Source organism: Bos taurus, chromosome 21 (assembly GCF_002263795.3).
Source record: "Bos taurus isolate L1 Dominette 01449 registration number 42190680 breed Hereford chromosome 21, ARS-UCD2.0, whole genome shotgun sequence".
In the NCBI taxonomy this organism is placed as follows: domain Eukaryota; kingdom Metazoa; phylum Chordata; class Mammalia; order Artiodactyla; family Bovidae; genus Bos; species Bos taurus.
Genome location: NC_037348.1, coordinates 4,843,959 through 4,865,704, shown reverse-complemented (window position 1 = coordinate 4,865,704; position 21,746 = coordinate 4,843,959). Strand labels below are relative to the sequence as shown.

At 38.5% G+C, this 21,746-nt stretch overlaps 1 protein-coding gene and 1 non-coding gene across 3 annotated transcripts in view; both read right to left on the bottom strand.

Moving 5' to 3' along the window:
* GABRG3 (gamma-aminobutyric acid type A receptor subunit gamma3) overlaps positions 1-21,746 on the bottom strand; it is an 807,126-nt gene that overhangs the window by 338,838 nt on the left and 446,542 nt on the right. The gene's annotated exons all lie outside the window — the stretch shown is intronic.
* On the bottom strand, positions 17,879-17,981 carry LOC112443369 (U6 spliceosomal RNA). Its single transcript, XR_003031700.1, has one exon. It is a non-coding gene; the product is annotated as a U6 spliceosomal RNA (small nuclear RNA).

Genomic DNA, 21,746 nt, shown 5'->3' with positions numbered 1-21,746 from the left:
TCTTCAATATACTCAAATCAATTAATGTGCTTCACCATATTAAAAATTCAAAGCTAAGAGCATATGATAATCTCAACAGATAGTAGGAAAACCCTCAACAAAATTCAGCACGCATTTATAATAATAACTCTTCAAAAATCGGTCATAAAGGGAACTTACCTCAACACAAGAAAGGCCACATATAAAAAACTCAGAGCAAACGTTATTCTCAATGGTCAAAAACTGAAAGCATTCCCCCTAAGATCAAGAACAAGAGAAGGATACCAATTCTCATAACTATTGCCCAACATAGTTCTGGAAGTCCTAGCTATGGCAATCAGAGAAGAAAAAGAAATAAAATGAATCCAGATTGGAAAAGAAGTAAAACTCTCACTGTTTGCATATGATGTGACACTATATAGAAAACTCTAAAGATACTATCAGAAAATTATTAGAGATAATCAGTGAATTTAGCAAAGTCACTGGATACAAAAACAACACACAGAAATCATTTGCATTCTTATACACTAACAGTGAAAAATCAGAAAGACAAATTAAGAAATCAACCTATTTACCATAGCTATAAAATGAAAACGATATCTACTACTAGAAAAGGCAGAGGAACCAGAGATCAAATTGCCAACATCTGCTGGATCATCAAAAAAGCAAGAGAGTTCCAGAAAAACATCTATTTCTGCTTTATTGACTATGCCAAAGCCTTTGACTGTGTGGATCACAATAAACTGTGGAAAATTCTTCAAGAGATGGGAATACCAGACCACCTGACCTGCCTCTTGAGAAACCTATATGCAGGTCAGGAAGCAACAGTTAGAACTGGACATGGGACAACAGACTGGTTCCAAATAGGAAAAGGAGTATGTTAAGGCTGTATATTGTCACCCTGCTTATTTAACTTCTATGCAGAGTACATCATGAGAAATTTTGGGCTGGAAGAAACACAAGCTGGAATCAAGATTGCTGGGAGAAATATCAATAACCTCAGATATGCAGATGACACCACCCTTATGGCAGAAAGTGAAGGAGAACTAAAAAGGCTCTTGATGAAGGTGAAAGAGGAGAGTGAAAATGTTGGCTTAAAACTCAACATTCAGAAAACTAAGATCATGGCATCTGATCCCATCACTTCATGGGAAATAGATGGGGAAACAGTGGAAACAGTGTCAGACTTTGTTTTTTGGGGCTCCAAAATCACTGCTGATGGTGACTGCAGCCATGAAATTAAAAGACGTTTACTCCAACCTAGATAGCATATTGAAAAGCAGAGACATTACTTTGCCAACAAAGGTCCATCTAGTCAAGGCTATGGTTTTTCCAGTGGTCATGTATGGATGTGAGAGTTGGACTGTGAAGAAAGCTGAAAGCTGGAGAATTTATGCTTTTGAACTGTGGTGTTAGAGAAGACTCTTGAGAGTCCCTTGGACTGCAAGGAGATCCAACCAGTCCATTCTGAAGGAGATCAGTCCTGGGATTTCTTTGGAAGGAATGATGTTAAAGCTGAAACTCCAGTACTTTGGGCACCTCATGCGTAGAGTTGACTCACTGCAAAAGGCTCTGATGCTGGGAGGGATTGGAGGCAGGAGGAGAAGGGGACGACAGAGGATGAGATGGCTGGATGGCATCACTGACTCGATGGACATGAGTCTGAGTGAACTCCAGGAGTTGGTGATGGACAGGGAGGCCTGGCGTGCTGCGATTCATGGGGTCGCAAAGAGTTGGACATGACTGAGTGACTGAACTGAACTGAAACCTACCTAAAAATTCTTTGTATTGCTACAAACAAACTAGTGGAGGTGATGGAATGCCATCTGAGCTATTTCAAAACCTAAAAGATGATGCTATGAAAGCACTGTTCTCAATATGCCAGCGAATTTGGAAAACTAAGTAGTGACCAAAGGACTGGAAAACATCAGTTTTCACTCCAATCCCAAAGAAAGGCAATGCCAAAGAATGTTCAAATATTCACACAATTACAATTATTTCAAATGCTGGCAAGGTAATGGTCAAAATCCTTCAAACTAGGCTTCAGCAGTACCTGAAATGAGAACTTCCAGATGTACAATCTGGATTTAGAAAAGGTTGAGAAACCAGAAATCAAATTGTCATCATTTGCTGAAACAAAGAAAAAGCAAAAGAATTCCAAAACAACATCTATTTTTGCTTCCTTGACTATGCTAAAGCTATTGACTCCGTGGATCACAACAAACTGTGGAATATTCTTGAAGAGATGGGAAAACCAGACCACCTTACCTGCCTCCTGAGAAACCTGTGTACAGGTTAAGAAGCAACAGCTAGAGCCGGACATGGAACAATGGATTGGCTCAAAATTGGGAAAGGAGTATGTCAAGGCTTCATATAGTCACCCTGGCTTATTTAAGTTTTATACAGAGTACATCATACAAAATGCTGGGCTGGATGACTCACAAGCTGGAATCAAGATTTCCAGGAAAAATATCAACAACCTCAGATATGCAGATGATATCATTTTAGTGGCAGAAAGTGAAGAGGAACTAAAGAATCTCTTGATGAAGGTAAAACATGGGAATGTAAAATGTGACTTAAAACTCAGTGTTCAAAAAACGAAGATCATGGCAACTGGTCCCAACACTTCATAGCAAACAGATGGGGTAAAAGTGAAAACCGTGTCAGATTTCATTTCCTTGAGCTACAAAATCAATGTGGATGGTGACTATAGCCATGAAATTAAAAGACACATGCTCCTTGGAAGAAAAGCTATGATAAAACTAAACAGTGTATTACAAAATAGAAACATCAGTTTGTTGATAAAGGTCTGTATAGTCAGTTCAGTTCAGTCGCTCAGTCATGTCCGACTCTTAGGCAGCATGCCAGACCTCCCTGTCCATCACTGACTCCCAGAGCTTACCCAAACTTATGTCCACTGAGTTGGTGATACTACCCAACCATCTCATCTTCTGAGGTCCCCTTCTCCTCCCACCATCAATCTTTCCCAGCATTAGGGTCTTTTCAAATGAGTCAGTTCTTCGCACCAGGTGGCCAAAGTATTGGAGTTTCAGCTTCAACATCAGTCCTTCCAATGAACACTCAGGACTGATTTCCTTTAAGATGGACTTGCTGGATCTCCTTGCAGTCCATGGGACTCTCAAGAGTCTTCTCCAACACCACAGTTCAAAAGCATCAATTCTTTGGTGCTCAACTTCCTGTATAGTCTAACTCTCATATCCATACATGACTACTGGAAAAACAATAGCCTTGACTAGATGGACCTTCGTTGGCAAAGTAATGTCTTTGCTTTTGAATATGCTGTCTAGGTTGGTGATAACTTTCCTTCCAAGGAGCAAGCGTCTTTTAATTTCATGGCTGCAATCACCATCTGCAGTGATTTTGGAGCCCCCCAAAATAGTCAGCCACTGTTTCCCCATCTATTTGCCATGAAGTGATGGCGTAATCTTAATTTTCTGAATGTTGAGCTTTAAGCTAAATTTTTCACTCTCCTCTTTCAATTTCATCAAGAGGCTCTTTAGTTCTTCTTCGCTTTTTGCCATAACAGTGGTGTCATCTGTATATCTGAGGTTATTGATTTCTCCTGGGAATCTTGATTCTAGCTTGTGCTTCTTCCAGCCCAGCGTTTCTCATGATGTACTCTGCATATAAGTTAAATAAGGAAGGTGACAATATACAGCCTTGATGAACTCCTTTTCCTTTTTTGGAACCAGTCTGTTGTTTCATGTCCAGTTCTAACTGTTGCTTCCTGACCTGCATACAGATGTCTCAGGAGTCAAAGCTATGTAAAGTCAAAGCTATGGTTTTTCCAGGAGTCAAGTAGGGATGTGAGAGTTGGAGTATAAAGAAGGTAGAGCACTGAAGAATTGATACTTTTGAAATGTGGTGCTGGGGAAGACTCTTGAAAGTCTCTAGGAAATCAAACCAGTCAATCCTAAAGGAAATCAACCCTGAATATTCATTGGAAGGACTAGTGCTCTAGCTGAAACTCCATTACTTTGGCTATCTGATGTGAAGAGCCAACTCATTGGGAAAGACCCTGATTCTGGGAAAGATTGAGGACAAGAGAAGGGAGCGACAGAGGTTGAAGTGGTTGGATAGCATCACTGACTCAACGGACATGAGTTTGAGCAAACTCAGGGAGATAGTGAAGGACAGAGAAACCTGATGTATTTGAGTTCATGGGGTTGCAAAGAGTTGAGCACATGTTAGTGACTAAACAACAACAACAAGGAGACAAAAGAGCTGTATCCAGAAAACTATAAGACACTGATGAAAGAAATCAAGGATGACATAAAGAAATGGAAAGATATTTCATGTTCCTGGGTTGGAAGACTCAATAATGTCAAAATGGTTATACTACAAAATGCAACTTACAGATTCAATGCTATCCTTATCTAATTACCAGTGGCACTTTTCACATAGAAATATGACCAAAATATCACAATTCATATGGAAGCACAAAAGACCTGAATAACCAAAGCAATCTTGAGAAAAACCTACCCACCAAGGGGTAACTTATTTTTACAAAGGAATAACATACTATGGGCAAAAGATATCCTCTTCAATAAATGCTGCTTGGAAACTGGACAACTACATGTAAAAAAATAAAATTGGAATACTTCCTAACACCATACACAAAATTAAACACAAAATGGGTTAAAGACTTAAACTTGTTCTGGTAAGACCAGAAACTATAAAACTCTTCGAGGAAAACATAGGCATAACACTCTATGACATAAATCACAGCAAGATCCTCCATGATCCACCTCCAATGGAAATAACAAAAACAAACAAGTGGGACCTAATTAAACCAAAAGCTTTTGCACATCAAAGGAAAGTATAAACATGGTGAAAAGACAGCCCTCAGAATGGGAAAAAATAATAGCAAATGAAACAACTGACAAAGGATTAATTTCCAAAACATACAAGCAGTTCATACAACTCATTACGCATAAAACAAACAGTCCAATCAAAAAATAGGCAAAAGACCTAAACAGACATTTATCAAAAGACATACAGATGGCTAATAAACACATGAAAAGATGCTCAACATAGCTCATTACTAGAGAAATGAAAATCAAAACCACATGAGATATCATCTTACACCAGTCAGAATGGCTATCATCAAGAAATCTACAAATAAATACTCCACACGGTATGGAGAAAAGGGAATCCTCTTCCACTGTTGGATGGAATATAAATTGATACAGCAGTATTTACAATAGCTAGGACTGAGCTTCTTTTGTAGCTCAACTGGTAAAAAGAATCTGCCTACAATGCAGGCGACCTGGGTTCAATTCCTGGGTTGAGAAGATCCCCGGAGAAGGAAATGGCAGTATTCTTGCCTGAAGAATCCCATGGACAGAGGAGCTGGCAGACTACAGTCCATGGGGTCACAAAAGCTAGACACGACTTAGTGACTAAACCACCACCAGGACGTGGAAGCATCCTAGATGTCCATCATCAGATGAATGGGTAAAGAAGTTGTGGTACATGTATGCAATGGAACACTACTCAGCCATAATAGGAGCCCATAATAGCCAAAAAGGAGCCCATTTGAGTCAGTTCTAATGAGGTGGATTAACCTTGAGCCTATTTTGCAGAGTGAATTAAGTCAGAAAAAGAAAAACAAATATCGTATGTTAATGCATATGTATGGGATCTATAATGATCATACTGATGAATCTATTTGCAGGGTAGCGTGTGCTTCCTACATGGCACTACTGATAAAGAACCTGCCTGCCAATGCAGGAGACGTAACGGATGTGGGTTTGATCCTTGGGTTAGAAAGATCAAGAGATGCCAGTTCAAGCCCTGGGTTGGGAAGATCCTCTGCAGGAGGGCATGGTAACCCCCTCCAGTATTCTTGCCTGGATAATCCCACAGACAGAGGAGCTTGGTAGGCTACATCCATAGGGTTGCAAAGAGCCAGACGCAACTGAAGTGACTTAGCACACAATGGCTACACAGACTTCAAGAATAGATATGGACAGGGGTTTGGTGAGGGGAGGAAAGAGAGGGTGGGATATGTGGAGAGGGTAACAAGGACTCATACACATTACCATATGTAAAACTGATAGTCAATGGGAATTTCCTCTGTAACAACTTAAGAGGAATGAGACTGGGAGGGAGATAGGAGGGAGGTTTAAAGGGAAGGCACATAAGTATACTTATGGCTGATTCATGTTGATGTTTGGCAGAAACTGGCACAATATTGCAGAGCAATTATCTTTCAATTAAAAATAATTTTAATTATATAAAAATAAAATAAATGTACAACTAGGAAAAATACTTGCAATCAAATGTTACAGACAAATAATTAAATATCCTTTTGAATAAAGATCTCATTCAGCTTATATTAAAATGTAAAAATATAATTCACAGAAGGAAAAAAATTAATTTTTAAAATGTTTGAGACAACTTCAAATCTCTATATGTTCTTAATTATAGTCAAGGAGAAATATCCTGATGTTGCCACAAAAGCACTCAAACGCCTGCTTCCATTATCAAGATCCTATCTTTTTGAAGCAGGTTTGTTTGCAGTAATAGCAACCAAAACAAGATATTGGAGGAGACTTGGACATAAGCTACATGTTTCAGGTGTCACTGTCTCCCATCACGCCCAGATGGGACTGTCTAGTTGTAGGAAAACAAGCTCAGGGTTCCCAGTAATTCTGCATAATGGTGTGTTGTATAATCATTTCACTATATATCACAATGTAATAATAGAAATAAAGTGAACAATAAGTGTAATGTGCTTGAATCATCCCAAAACCAACATCCCAGCCCTCTTCTGTGGAAAAATTATTTTTCATGAAACTGGTCCCTGGTGCCAAAAAGATTGGAAACTGCTGCTATAGAAGACATGTTTCAATTGAATACTCTGTCAAACACTTTACTACTGCCTCATTATTAAAAACCACAGTTTCTAAAAATTCACTTGCCCTGATTCTAATTCAGATCCTCAAGAATTGAGTTTCTGCTGTTATTTTACAGAAGAAAAAGGGAAAAAGAAAATATACAGCTTTTTTTTTAAAGTGAGTACAACTGATTTACAATGTTATGTTATTTTCAGGTGTACCCTAAAGTGAAAGTGAAAATATATATGTATATACATATATCCATCCCTTTTGAGATTCTTCTCCATATATATTATTATGAATATTGAGTAGAGTTCCTTGTGCTACACAGTAGGTCCTTACTAGTTATCTCTTATATTTATATATATAACTATTTCTGTTTATAACTAGGTTAATTTGTACTTTTTTTTTTTTTTTTTAGATTTGAATATAAGCAATATCTTGGGCTTTCCAGGCAGCTCAGTGGTAAAAAAATCTGCCTGCCAATGAGGGAGATGTGGGCTTGATCCCTGCATCAGGAAGATCCCCTGGAGAAGGAAATGGAAACGCACTCCAGTATTCTTCCCTGGGAAATCCCATGGACAGAGAGAAGCCTGGCACGCTACAGTCCATAGGGTAGCAAAAGTGTCAGACACAGCTTAGTGACTAAACAACAACATAAGAAATATCATATGATGTTTTTCTTTCAATATCTGACTTACTTCATTCAGTATGAAACTTCTACGTTCATCTGTGTTGCTGAAAACAGCATTATTTAGTTCTTTTTAATGGCTGAGTAATACTCCATTGAGTATATGTACCGCATTGTCTTTGTCCATTCATTTGTCAATGGGCATTTAGATTGCTTCCATATTCTGGTTATTGTATATAGTACTGGGGTACATATGTCCTTTTGACTTATGGTTTTCTCTAGATATATGCCCAGAAGTGGGATTGCTGGATTATATGATAATTCTGTTTTTAGGTTTTTAAGGAACCTCCATACTGTTCTCCACAGTGGCTGTACCAATTTATACTCCTACCAACAGTGTAGGTAAATGATGGCCATTCTGCTTGATGTGAAGTGATATTACATTATAATTTCCATTTCTCTAAAAATTAGTGATGTTGAGCATCTTTTCATGTCTATTTTGGCTATCTGATGCCTTTTTTGGAGAGATATTTATTTATATTTTCAGCCCATTTTATGATTGGGTTGTTTTCTGATATTGGGTTGCATTAGCTATTTGCATATTTTGGACCCTTTGTCAGTTGCTCTGTTTGCAAATATTTTCTCCCATTCTGTGAGTTTTCTTTTTGTTTTGTTTATAGTTTCCTTTGCTGTACAAAAGCATTTAAATTTAATTAGGTCTTATTAGTTTATTTTTGTTTTTATTTCCACTACTCTAGGAAATGAACCAGAAAACCTGTACTCAGAAAACTATAAAATACTGATGAAAGATATCAAAGATGATATAAACAGATGGTGAGATATACCATCCTCTTAGATTAGAAAAATTAATATTGTCAAAATAACTACACTACGCAAAGAAATCTACAGATTCAATACAATCCCTATCAAATTACCAAAGGCATTTTTCACAAAATTAGAACAACAAATTTTATAAACTGTGTGGGAACAGGAAAGACCCCAAATAAATCTTTGGCAAGATTGCTATGGCAATCTTGAGAAAGAAAAACAACGGAGTTGGAGGAATCAGCCTTCCTGACTTCAAAGTATACTACAAAGCTACAGTAGTCAAAGCACTATGGCACAACCACAAAAAGAGAAATGTAAATCTATGGAACAGGATAGGAAGTCCAGAGACAAACTCATACAACTATGGTCAACTAATCTATGACCAAAGATGCAAGAATACACAACGGGGAAAAGACAGTTCCATCAATCAGTGGTCTGGGAAAACCGGAAAGCTACATGTAAGTGAATGAAATTAGGACACCCTATAACACTATAAAATGATATAAACTCAATATTGATTAAAGACCTAAATGTAAGCCTGGATATTATAAAACTCTTAATGGAAAACATAGGCGGAACATTCTCTGACATAAACAGCAGCAATACCTTAATTGTACTCCCTTTTTGGTATGCACCCTTCCTCCTGAAGTATGCCCCCTTGTGTGCTCAGTTACAGACACAGAGGTGGCTGAATGTTGCACCATGGCCCACACCTGCTCTAGCAGGTCTTCCCCATCCTTGGGTGTGTGATTCCGCCCTGATTCAAACAAAAGATTCTTATGAAGAGTTCAGAGCAGGCCAATCATAGATGAATCTTTTTGCCTAGGTTTTTGAAAACATGCAGAGAGAATCCTTATGTAAATTGAAATATACCTGTGAAGGTTTATAGAAACTTCAAACCCAGTTACTATGATGAAAAGGTAGGCTTTACTGACAAATTTTTCATGCACACATTTACTCAAGATGTCCCTGAAGCCTGTACGTATATGTCCTCTCTCTCTTTCCTCTTGATCCCCTAAGATGCAGGAGCTGGTTTCACTCTCGTGGATTCCCTAGCCCCCTACACAGTCCCACTCCAACACACAGTTTCTAGCAGATGAATACAGAGTGTGTGTGATTTTCTTACCATGATTGCGACTGATACATAACACAACAGCCACATTCCTCCTACCTCCTCCCAACCATCCTGGAGGTGGCCACTCTGATGGAAAGGCCTGGACATCCTTTACCTCCAGCTCCAGTGCCTGGAACATGGCATGACCCAGGCCAACACCAAGTGGCTGGGAGCCTGGGTAATGGAAGAGAGAGGCACACACATGCAGGCATTTCTGCTGCAGGAGACAAGCATATCTCCAAAGCTTGCACAATTGGCCTGGAGATGTAAGGACATAAAGCTCAGATGTAAGAGATGTAAGGACAATAAGCCCAGGGGGAAGGGCAAGCAAGAAAGCTCTAGTTGTGTGGAGGAGCCTTTTCTGCCTTCTCATCTGGCCCTGATATCTGGAAGACTTGGAGCACTAAAGGAGGGCAAAGCTAAATTCCTGAAGGTTCAGTGCTTCGCATATCTGCTCAGGCTCAATCTCAGTATTCACAGCATGTAGAATTATAATAAAATAATAACAAATAATGATTCTCATCACCCAGGACCCTGAATTCACCCCTTTAAGTTCCCCTGCCAATTCTTTCTGGAACAGCTCTTGGCTTCCATTACTGTCAAAGATTAGTTGAGTTAAACCATTCTCCTCACATGTTTTGGTATTGGATTGTGAATTTAAGATATACCGTTTATAAATGATGTTTTTCCTTTAAATATACTTGGCTATGATTTCTGTATTGAACAAGTAGGCCTGCATAACCAGGTGCCAACAGACTCTGCCAAACAAAACTGGGGTGGCCAAAGTATACTCCTGCACCTGTGTTTTGTGCCTTAAAGGCAGAAGAGAAAATTCAACTGCTAGGCATTTGCATACCTTCTCTTCGTGGGCTTTCCCTCTTGTAAGTGAGACATTTCTAGGGCTAAAGTGCAAACACAGATCATTCATTATATTAATAGAGAAAAATTTGATTCATTTTTCTTCCTTTTAATTTCTACCTTCCTCAGATTATTTATTTATTTATTTGGCCATGACACATGGCTATCAGGATCTTTCAGGACCAGGGATTAAACCCAGGCCCACAGCAGTGAAAGCACTGAATCCTAACCATTGGACCAAGAATTCTCTGGTCCATTTTTCTAAGAGTGGTTTTTGGTTTTTCAATTTTCATTCTGTTTTATATTGCTTTGTGTGTGTGCCAAGTTGCTTCATTCATATCCAATTCTTTGTGACCTTAAGGACTATAGCCCACCAGGCTCCTCTGTGCATAGGATCCTTCAGGCAAGAATACTGGAGTGGGTTGCCATGCCCTCCTCCAGGGGATCTTCTCGACCCAGGTATTGAACCTGCATCTCTTATGTCTCCTGCATTGGCAGATGGGTTCTTTACCACTAGACCACCTGTGGAGAAGGAAATGGTAACCCACTCCAGTATTCTTGCCTGGAGAATCCCATGGACGGAGGAGCCTGGCAGGCTACAGTCTTTGGGGTCTCAAGAGTCGGACACAACTTAGTGACTAAACAACCACCACCACCAGCACCAGCACCACCTGGGAAGCCCTTATATTGCTCTATATCATTTCTATTTTGGATCCTACTTGGAATATTCATCATTCTTTTCTATTTATAGCATCCTTTCAGGTAATTTCTTTTGAGTTTCTATGAATTTTGTTAGTAAGAATTTCCTACTGTAAAAGACTGTAATTATTAGATGCTTCAAAGCAATTTTCCACTGCATTTAGGATTATAGCTAACAGAAGCAGAAGATATTAAGAAGAGATGGCAAGAAGACACAGGAGAACTATACAAAAAAGAGCTTCACGACCCAGATAATCACGATGGTGTGATCACTTACCTGTACATCCTGGAATGTGAAGTCAAGTGGGCCTTAGAAAGCATTAAAACGAACAAAGCTAGTGGAGGTGATGGAATTCCAGTTGAGCTATTTCAAATCCTGAAAGATGATGCTGTGAAAGTGCTGCACTCAATAGGCCAGCAAATTTGGAAAACTCAGCAATGGCCACAGGACTGGAAAAGGTCAGTTTTCATTCCAATCCCAAAGAAAGGCAATGCCAAAGAATGCTCAAACTACCACACAATTGCACTCATCTCACATGCTAGTAAAGTAATGCTCAGAATTCTGCAAGCCAGGCTTCAGCAATACGTGAACAGTGAACTTCCAGATGTTCAAGCTGGTTTTAGAAAAGGCAGAGGGACCAGAGATCAAATTGCCAACATCTGCTGGATCATCAAAAAAGCAAGAGAGTTCCAGAAAAACATCTATTTCTGCTTTATTGACTATGCCAAAGCCTTTGACTGTGTGGATCACAATAAACTGTGGAAAATTCTGAAAGAGATGGGAATACCAGACCACCTGACCTGCCTCTTGAGAAACCTATATGCAGGTCAGGAAGCAACAGTTAGAAGTGGACATGGGACAACAGACTGGTTCCAAATAGGAAAAGGAGTACGTCAAGGCTGTATATTGTCACCCTGCTTATTTAACTTATACGCAGAGTACATCATGAGAAACACTGGGCTGGAAGAAGCACAAGCTGGAATCAAGATTGCTGGGAGAAATATCAATAACCTCAGATATGCAGATGACACCACCTTTATGGCAGAAAGTGAAGAGGAACTAAAGACCCTATTGATGAAAGTGAAAGAGGAGAGTGAAAAAGTTGGCTTAAAGCTCAATATTCAGAAAACTAAGATCATGGCATCTGGTCCCATCACTTCATGGGAAATAGACGGGAAACAGTGGCTGACTATTTTTCTGCGCTCCAAAATCACTGCAGATGGTGATTGCAGCCATGAAATTAAAAGATGCTTGCTCCTTGAAAGGAAAGTTATTACCAACCTGGACAGCATATTGAGAAGCAGAGACATTACTTTGCCAACAAAGTCTGTCTAGTCAAGGCTATGGTTTTTCCAGTGGTCATGTGTGGATGTGAGAGTTGGACTATAAAGTAAGCTGAGGGCCAAAGAATTGATGCTTTTGAACTGTGGTGTTGGAGAAGACTCTTGAGAGTCCCTTGGACTCCAAGGAGATCCAACCAGTCCATCCTAAAGGAGATCAGTCCTGGGTATTCATTGGAGTGACTGATGTTGAAGCTGAAACTCCAATACTTTGGCCACCTGATGTGGAGAGCTGACTCATTGGAAAAGGCCCTGATGTTGGGAAAGATTGAGGGCAGGAGGAGAAGGGGACGACAGATGATGAGATGGTTGGATGCACCACCGACACAATAGACATGGGTTTGGGTAAGCTCTGAGAGTTCGTGATGGAGCGGGAGGCCTGGCGTCACAAAGAGTCGGACATTACTGAGCGACTGAACTGAACTGAATATTCCATTGTGTGTGTGTGTGTGTGTGTGTGTGTGTGTGTGTATATATATATATATATATATATATATATATATATATACCACAACTTCTTGATACATTCATCTGTCAGTGGACATCTAGGTTGCTTCCATGTTCTAACTATTGTAAATAGTGTTGCAATGAACATTGGGGTACATATGACTTTTTCAATTTTGGTTTCCTCAGGGTATGTGCCTAGGAGTTGGATTGCTGGGCCATATGGTGGTTTTATTCCTGGTCTTTTAAGGATTCCCCCTATCATCTTCCATAGTGCCTGTATCAATTTATATTCCCACCAACAGTGCAAGAATATTCCCTTTTCTCCACACCTTCCCCAGCATTTATTATTTGTAGACTTTTTGATGATGGCCACTCTGACTGGTGTGAGGTGATATCTCACTGTAGTTTTGATTTGCATTTCTCTAATAATCAGCGACATGAGCATCTTTTCATGTGTTTGTTAGCCTTCTGTATGTCTTCTTTGGAGAAATGGCTGTTTAGGTCTTTTTCCCACTTTTTTATTCGGTTGTTTGTTTTCTCTGATATTGAGTTGTATATTGGAACTGATTGTATATTTTGGAAATTAATCCTTTGTCAGTTGTTTCATTTGCTGTTATATTCTCCCATTCCAAGGGTTGTCTTTCCACCTTGTTTATATAGTTTCCTTAGCTGCGCAAAAGCTTTTACATTTCATCAGGTCCCACTTGTTTAATTTTGTTTTTATTTATATTACTCTAGGAGGTGGTTCATAGAGGATCTTGATTTGATTTATATCAACAAGTTTTCTGTTGATATAGAACAACAATGTCTATTGTTTTCCTCTAAGAGATTTATAGTTTATGGCCTTACATTTATGTCTTTAATCCATTTTGAGTTTATCACTGTGTATGGTGTTATGAAGTGTTCTAATTTCATTCTTTTACATGTAGATGTCCAGTTTTCCCAGCATCACTTATTGAAGAGGTTGTCTTTACTCTATTGTATATTCTTGCCTCCTTTGTAAAAAATAAGGTACCCACAGGTGCATGGGTTTATTTCTGGGCTTTCTATCTTATTCCATTGGTCTATAGTTCTGTTTTTGTGCCAGTACCATACTGTCTTGATGACTGTAGCTTTTTATTATAATCTGAAGTCAGGAAGGTTGATTCCCCCAGCTCCATTCTTCTTTCTCAAGACTGCTTTGGCTATTCAGGGCCTTTTGTGTTTCCACATGAACTGTGAAATTTTTTGTTCTAGTTCTGTAAAAAATGACATTGGTAATTTGATAGAAACTGCATTGAATCTGTAGAATGTATTTGGTAGCATAGTCATTTTCACAATGTTGATTCTTCCTACCCAGGAACATGGAATATCTCTCCGTCTGTTTATGTTGTCTTTAATTTCTTATATCAGTGTCTTATAATTTTCTGTATACAGTTCTTTTGTCTCCTTAGGTAGGTTTATTCCTGATATTTTATAATTTTTTTGCAGTGTTGTATGGTATTGATTCCTTAATTTCCCTTTCTTATTTCATTGTTAGTATAAAGGAATGCAAGTGATTTCTGTGTATTGATTTTGTATCATGCGAATTTGCTAAATTCACTGATTAGCTCTAGTAATTTTTGATAATATCTTTAGGGTTTTTTATATATATTATCATGTCATCTGCAAACAGTGAGAGCTTTACTTCTTCTATTCCTATCTTGATTCCTTTTATTTCTTTTTGTCTCTGATTGCTGTAGCTAGGACTTCCAAAACTATGTTGAATAATAGTGGTAACAGTAGACACCCTTGTCTTGTTCCTGATCTTAGAGGGAATGTTTTCAGTTTTTCACCACTGAGAATAATGTTTGATGTGTGCTTATCATATATGGTCTTTACTATGTTGAGATAGTTTCCTTCTATGCCAATTTTTTCAAGAGTTATTATCATAAATGGGTGCTGAATTTTGTCAAAGGCTTTTTCTGCATCTATTGAGATTATCATACATTTTTATCTTTCAATTTGTTAATATGGTGCTTTGCATTGATTGATTTGTGTATATTGAACAGTTGGAAAAGATCCTGACATTGGGAAAGATTGAAGGTGGGAGGAGAAGGGGATTACAAAGGATGAGATGGTTGGATGGCATCACTGACTCAATGGACATGAGTTTGAGTAAGCTCTGGGAGTTGGTGATGGACAGGGAAGCCTGGCGTGCTGTAGTCCATGGGGTCACAAAGAGCTGGACATGACAGAATGATTGAACTGAACTGAAGAATCCTTTCATTCCTGGAATAACCCCAACTTGATCATGGTGTACGAGCTTTTTAATGTGTTGTTGAATTCTGTTAGCTAAAAGTTTGTTGAGTGTTTTGCATCTATGTTCATCAGTGATATTGGCCTGTACTTTTCTATTTTTGTGTTGTCTTTGCCTGGTTTTGGTATCAGAGTGACAGTGGCCTTGTAGAATGAGTTTGGAAGTGTTTCTTCCTCTGAAATCTTTGAAATAGTTTTAGAAGGATAGGTATTAGATCCTCTAAATGTTTGATAGAATTCACCTGTGAAGCCATCTGGTCCTGGACTTTTGTTTTTTTGATCAAAGTTTTGATTTCAGTGCTTATAACTGGGTTGCTCATAATTTATGTTTCATCCGGGTCCAGTCTTAGAAGACTGAATTATAAGAATCTGTCTTTTTCTTCCAGGTTATCCATTTTATTGCCTTTTTCTTTTTTCATAAAAGTCTTATAATACTTTGTTTTTCTGCCTTGCCTCTTGCAACCTCTTTCTTTTTCATTTCTAATTTTGTTGATTCGATTCTTCTCTCTTTTCTCCTGATGAGTCTGGATAAAGTGGAAGTGAAGTCGCTCAGTCATGTCCGACTCTTAACGACTCCATGGACTACAGCCCACCAGGCCCTCCGTCCATGGGATTTTCCAGGCAAGAGTACTGGAGTGGGGTGCCATTGCCTTCTCTGTTAACAGCAGCTAGGCATATTACATTTACCTGGAGCTGGTATACTTGAAGACAGCCTTAGTGCCCTCAGACACAGCATGCTTGGCCAGCTCCCCAGGTAGCAGCAAGTGCACGGTGGTCTGGATCTCCCTGGATGTGATAGTTGAGCGCTTGTTGTAATGTGCCAGGTGCGATACCTCGCCAGCGATGTGCTCAAAAATGCTGTTGACAAAGGAGTTCATGATTCCCATGGCCTTGGATGAGATGCCAGTGTCCGGATGAACTTGCTTCAGCATCTTGTACACGTACACGGAGTAGCTCTCCTTGCGGCTGCGCTTGCGCTTCTTGCCGTCCTTCTTCTGGGCCTTGGTCACAACTTTTTTAGAGCCCGTTTTAGGGGCAGGAGCAGACTTAGCTGGTTCAGGCATGTCTATAATGACAACATATGTCAGTTTTATTATCTTCTCAAAGAACCAGCTTTTAGTTTTATTAATCTTTACTATTGTTTCTTTCATTTATTTTTCACTTATTTCTGCTCTGATCATGATTTCTTTCCTTGTACTGACTTTGGGGGGTTTTTTGTTCTTCTTTTTCCAGTTGTTTTAGGTATAAAGTTATATTGTCTTTTTGATGTTTTTCTTGTTTGTTGAGGTAGGGTTTTATTGCTATAAACTTACTCTTAGAACTGCTTTTGCTGCATCCATAGGTATTGAGTTGTCGTGTTTTCATTGTCATTCGTTTCTAGGATTTTTTTGATTTCCTGTTTGATTTCTTTAGTAACCTGTTCATTATTTAGAAATGTATTGTTTAATCCCTATGTGTTTGTGACTTTTTACAGTGTTTTTCTTGTAAGTGATATCTAGCCTCATAGCATTGTTGTTGGAAATGTTGCTTGATATGATTTCAATTTTCTTGAATTTACTGAGGTTTGATTTGTGACCCAAGATGTGGTCTCTCCTGGAGAATGTTCCATGTGCACTTGAGAAGTTGTATTCTGCATTTGGATGGAATGTCCTGAAGATATCAATGAGGTCTGCTCATCTAATGTATCATTTAAGACATGTTTCCTTATTAATTTTCTGTTTTGATTATCTGCCCATTGCTGTAAGTGGGGTGTTAAATCTATTACTGTTATTGTTCATTGTCAATTTCTCCTTTTATGTCTGTTAGTGTTTGTCTTATGTATTGAGGTGCTCCTGTGTTGGATGCACAGATATTTACAATGTTATGTCTTCCTCTTGGATTGATCCCTTGATCATCATGTGGTGTCCTTTCTTATGTCTTGTAATCTTCTTTATTTTAAGGTCTATTTTGTCTGATATGAGGATTGCTACTCCAGCTTTCTTTTGCTTCCCATTTGCATGGAATATATTTTTCATCCTCTCACTTTCAATATTTAGGGCTGAAGTGGTTTTCTTGTAGACAGCATATATATGGGTATTGTTTTAGTATCCATTCAGCCAGTCTATGTCTTTTGGTTGGAGCATTTAATTAATTTATATGTAAAGTAATTATTGGTACATATGTTCCTATTGCCATTTTCTTAATTGTTTGGGGTTTGATTTTGTAGATCTTTTTCTTCTCTTGTATTTCCTGACTATATAAGTCCTTTTAACATTTATTGTAAAGCTGGTTTGCTGGTAATGAATTGTCTTAATGTTTGCTTGTTTGAAAAGCTTTTTATTTCTCAATCAATTTTGAATGAGATGCTTGCCAGATCTAGAGTAGTCTTGGTTGTAGATTTTTCCCTTTCAGTACTTTAAATATATCCTGCCATTCCCTTCTGGCTTGCAGAGTTTCTTCTGCAAGATTAGCTGTTAGACATATGGGGCTTGCTTTGTATGTTACTTCTTGCTTTTCCCTTGCTGCTTTTAATTGTCTTTGTGTTTAATCTTTGTCTGATTAGTATGTGCCTTGGTGAGTTTCTCCTTGAGTTTATCCTGTATGGGACTCTTTGTGCCTTTTGGACTTAAATGACTATTTCCCTTGCCATGTTGGAGAACTTTTCAACTATAATTTCTTCAAAAATTTTCTCATACCCTTTCTTTTTCTCTTCTTCTGGGACCACTATAATTCGAATACTGGTGAGTTTAATATTGTCCCAGAGGTCTCTTAGACTATCCTCAGTTCTTTTCACTCTTTTTACTTTATTCTGCTCTTCAGCAGTTATTTCAATGATTTTATCTTCCAGTTCACTGATCCATTACAAATATGGAATGCTCCACAAATTTGCATGTCATCCCTGCCGAGGGGCCATGCTAATCTTCTCTGTATCGTTCCAATTTTAGTATATGTGCTGCTGAAGCAAGCCCTATTTATGTATTCTTAATAAAACTACAGGCTTCCCTGGTGGCTCAGTGGTAAAGAATCTGCTTGCCAAATCAGGAGACAGAGGTTTGATGCCTGGGTTGGGAATGTCCCCTGGATATGGAAATGGCAACCCACTCCAGTATTGTTGCCTGGGAAATCCTATGGACAGAGGAGCCTGGCAGGCTACAGTTAATGGGGTTGCAAAAGAGTCAGACATGACTTAGTGACTAGACAATAATAATGTAAATATAGTTGGATTTTATTTTAGTAGTTGACAAACTATTTCTAAAATATGGGACTGCAAAGCACCCATAGTAGCCAGTACAATTTTGAAAGAGAATAATACCAAAGGTGCAGAACTACAGATCCAATTTCAAGGTTTAGTTTAGAGATGCAGTAAATCCAGACAGTGTGATAAAGACAAACAAGTGGTTAGGATTGAGTCCAGATATGGATTGACGCACATAGGGATAACTGATTTTTGACAAATGTAAGAAGACAACACAGAATGATCCTTTCAACAAATAGTGTGTAAAGATTATCTATCCATATGAAAAAAAATAAATTCTGATGCATATTTTACACTCATACAATTATTACCTCAAAATGGGTTGCTGATCTAAATATAAACCTTAAACCTTAAAAACTTTTAGGAGAAAACATAGGAGAAAATCTTAGATTTGCTGATAAATTTTACATAAAACTACAAAAGCATGATCCATGGAAAAAAATTGATAAACTGGATTTCATCAAAATTGAAAATATCTGTTCTTCTAAAGACACAGTTAAGAAAATGAATGACAAGTGCAGACTAGGAAAAATCACTTGCAATGAACATATTTGATAAAGGGCATGTACCTAAAACAAAAGTACTCACTTTTGCTCTCTGAAATCTTTTCTCCTAATATTGGCCAGAATGGCTCTTTAAAATGCATGTCCATTCACATAACGCCCCTGTAGAGCGTCCAACACTTCCCCAGACTCCTGAAGGCCTTGGTCATCCCCAGCAAGTTTCTCCTGCTGTTTCTCAGGCATGAGAGCTTTAAGTTTTCTGGCCTTCCTCAGTTCCTCCAGAGGCAACCGTGTCTATGTTTCTCTACACCACTGGGTCCTCCCTCTGATGTTACCTCCAAATAGGATACTTCCTCATCTCTGTGCCCCTCCCTTGCTAAACAGTGCCTTGCTCCCCTCTCAGTTGTCAGCTCAAACATCATGCCCCTCAAGATTCCCTTCTTGACCCTCCAGGAGATGCGGTCATGGATTCCCCCAGAATTCTGTGCTTCTCTTTCCCAGTATGTATTACCACCGTGGCTTTTTAAAAATAGTGGTCAGCTTTAATGTTTGTCTACTCAACATGAGGACAATGCCCATTGTCTCAGTAAGAGGCATGGCCCAACAAATAAAAGTATTTACAAATATTTGTTTGAACAATCACAACTGAATGCAGTTGACTTCGCAGAATGAATTCTAGGCACAGGCTTTTTGGTTGATAAGTTTAAAACAAAAATGATTCCCACAGATAGATGGAAAGAAAATGAAAGTTTTAAATATTTTGGTTTCCATCTGTGCATCAAATATTCCCATCTGCTCCTAGAAGCAGCTATTAATAGGATTCATTTGCTCATTTGAAAAAGTGACAAGTTCAAATCTCTTAATTTGGGGAACTATCCAAATATCAGTCACAGCATCATTTCTGTTACAGAATGAATGGTTACAGGAATCAGAATCTGGTGACTTAAGCAAAACAGCGTCACACATTTCAGGTGGATTTTCTTGGGACTCAGTACAATTTACAGATGACTGACCACTGGGGTTGAGATTGACGTATCACTAAACTCTTAAAAAAGAAATTGTGGCTATGATACTGCATTTCACTGTTGAATTTATTTCTAATCTCTCCACTATAAATCCTAGTAGTAAGTAGATACTCTTTCAGGGAATTTTACGTTCTCTATAATCTGGATGCAATCCTGGCATTCTGTGCTATCTGTGATAGCCCCTGGGTTTGATGCAAGTGGGCTCTGATGACTCTATTTCTAAAGAGGAATTCATTTACCAGTTATCTTTGGCTGTGATGGAAATGAGAGCCCAGGTGATTCAAAACTAATGGCTCTCACTTGTGCCAAACTGATACAATAATCAGTGGAGGAAACGTGTGTTTCTTTTGTGTAGAAAATAGCACTAGGCATAGTGAAGGGAGAAAAAGCCTACAGTTCAGTGGACTCTATTTTCTCAAAATTATTTGCTAATTAAAAGAAAAGCTTAAATGACTTCTTGATAAGTCATTTAACTGTCTTTTGGTTCTAAATATGCATCCCTAGAAAGTTCTCACGGAGAAGGCAATGGCACCCCACTCAAGTACTCTTGCCTGGAAAATCCTACGGACGGAGGAGCCTGGTAGGCTGCAGTCCATGGGGTCGCTCAGAGTCAGACACGACTGAGCGACTTCCCTTTCACTTTTCACTTCATGCACTGGAGAAGGAAATGGCAACCCACTCCAGTGTTCTTGCCTGGAGAATCCCAGGGACGGCGGAACCTGGTGGGCTGCTGTCTATGGGGTCGCACAGAGTCGGACACGACTGAAGTGACTTAGCAGCAGCAGCAGCAGAAAGTTCTCAAATTGCTGAAGGCAGTGCTTAAATCAGGTAAGGATATTTGTCTCACCACAAATAATTAAGAATGAAAAATACGTTAGTAAAACTTACAAATATAAAAAGAAAAAAGGAAAACAACAACAACAACAACAAAAAAACAACCCTTACAAACATCCTCAAAATTCCAGTGGTTATTCAGTGTGGAAGACAGGGCAGAGGGAGGAAGGGATCAAGATGTCACATCTTTGGTAAGGTAAAACTGGATCCCAAAAAGAAATCATTCATTTAATAGGAGATATGGAGATGTAGAAAAGAACCACTAAGACTCATTACAGATCAACATATCTCTTTGCATCCCTACTTTGAAAATAGCATTCTTACAAGAAAGCATTATGGAGATGACTCTGGTTTAAGGTGCCCAGCATGACTGGAAAGTAAAGCCCACCAATTACCTCCAGCTTTGATCACAAAAGGAAAAACAGATGATAACTAATGAAAGGAAATACAAAAGTGTCCCTCTAAACTGTGAGATGTTCTGTTCTCTCACAAGGCATACAGTGTATTTTCCCTCCCTCAAAGACACTCAGGTCTCTTGCTCCTGACCAAATAAGATGCACAAATATGGATCATTGTCTTCTATTCTAATATAATATGTTCAGAAAGAAAAGAATTTGAGAGAGAATGGCTAGTCTTGAAAATGAGCTCTGATTTGTCATATAGTCAGAAGAGAAAGGCAAGTTGGACTCTGCTCAGAGATCTGTTGGAAAGAAAGGAGAAAGTGACAATAAAGAGCACATACATTTTATAAAGAGCTGTTGGGTAGTAGAGGTGGGATGTAGTGATTTACAGGGAAAAATAAGGAAATAAATAATATTATTGGCCTCAATTCTTAATACATAAAATTGAAGAATGAAAAAAGTGAACTCATAGAACGGAGGCTTTTTTTAAAAGATAGAAATGTGGAAATTCAATAGCATGACTTGAAGTGAAATAAGTTTTTCAATAATTTTGCAAGTTAGAAAGTTACTCCCTGAGGATAGAAATATGCACCAGGGAAGGTTTATATAAAGGGGAAAGGAAGGAAGAGGTAGGTTCTACTTATAATTCTTTGTCAAGTACAATGTCAGTGTGATAAACACCACATATATATAATTACATGCATTTCATAT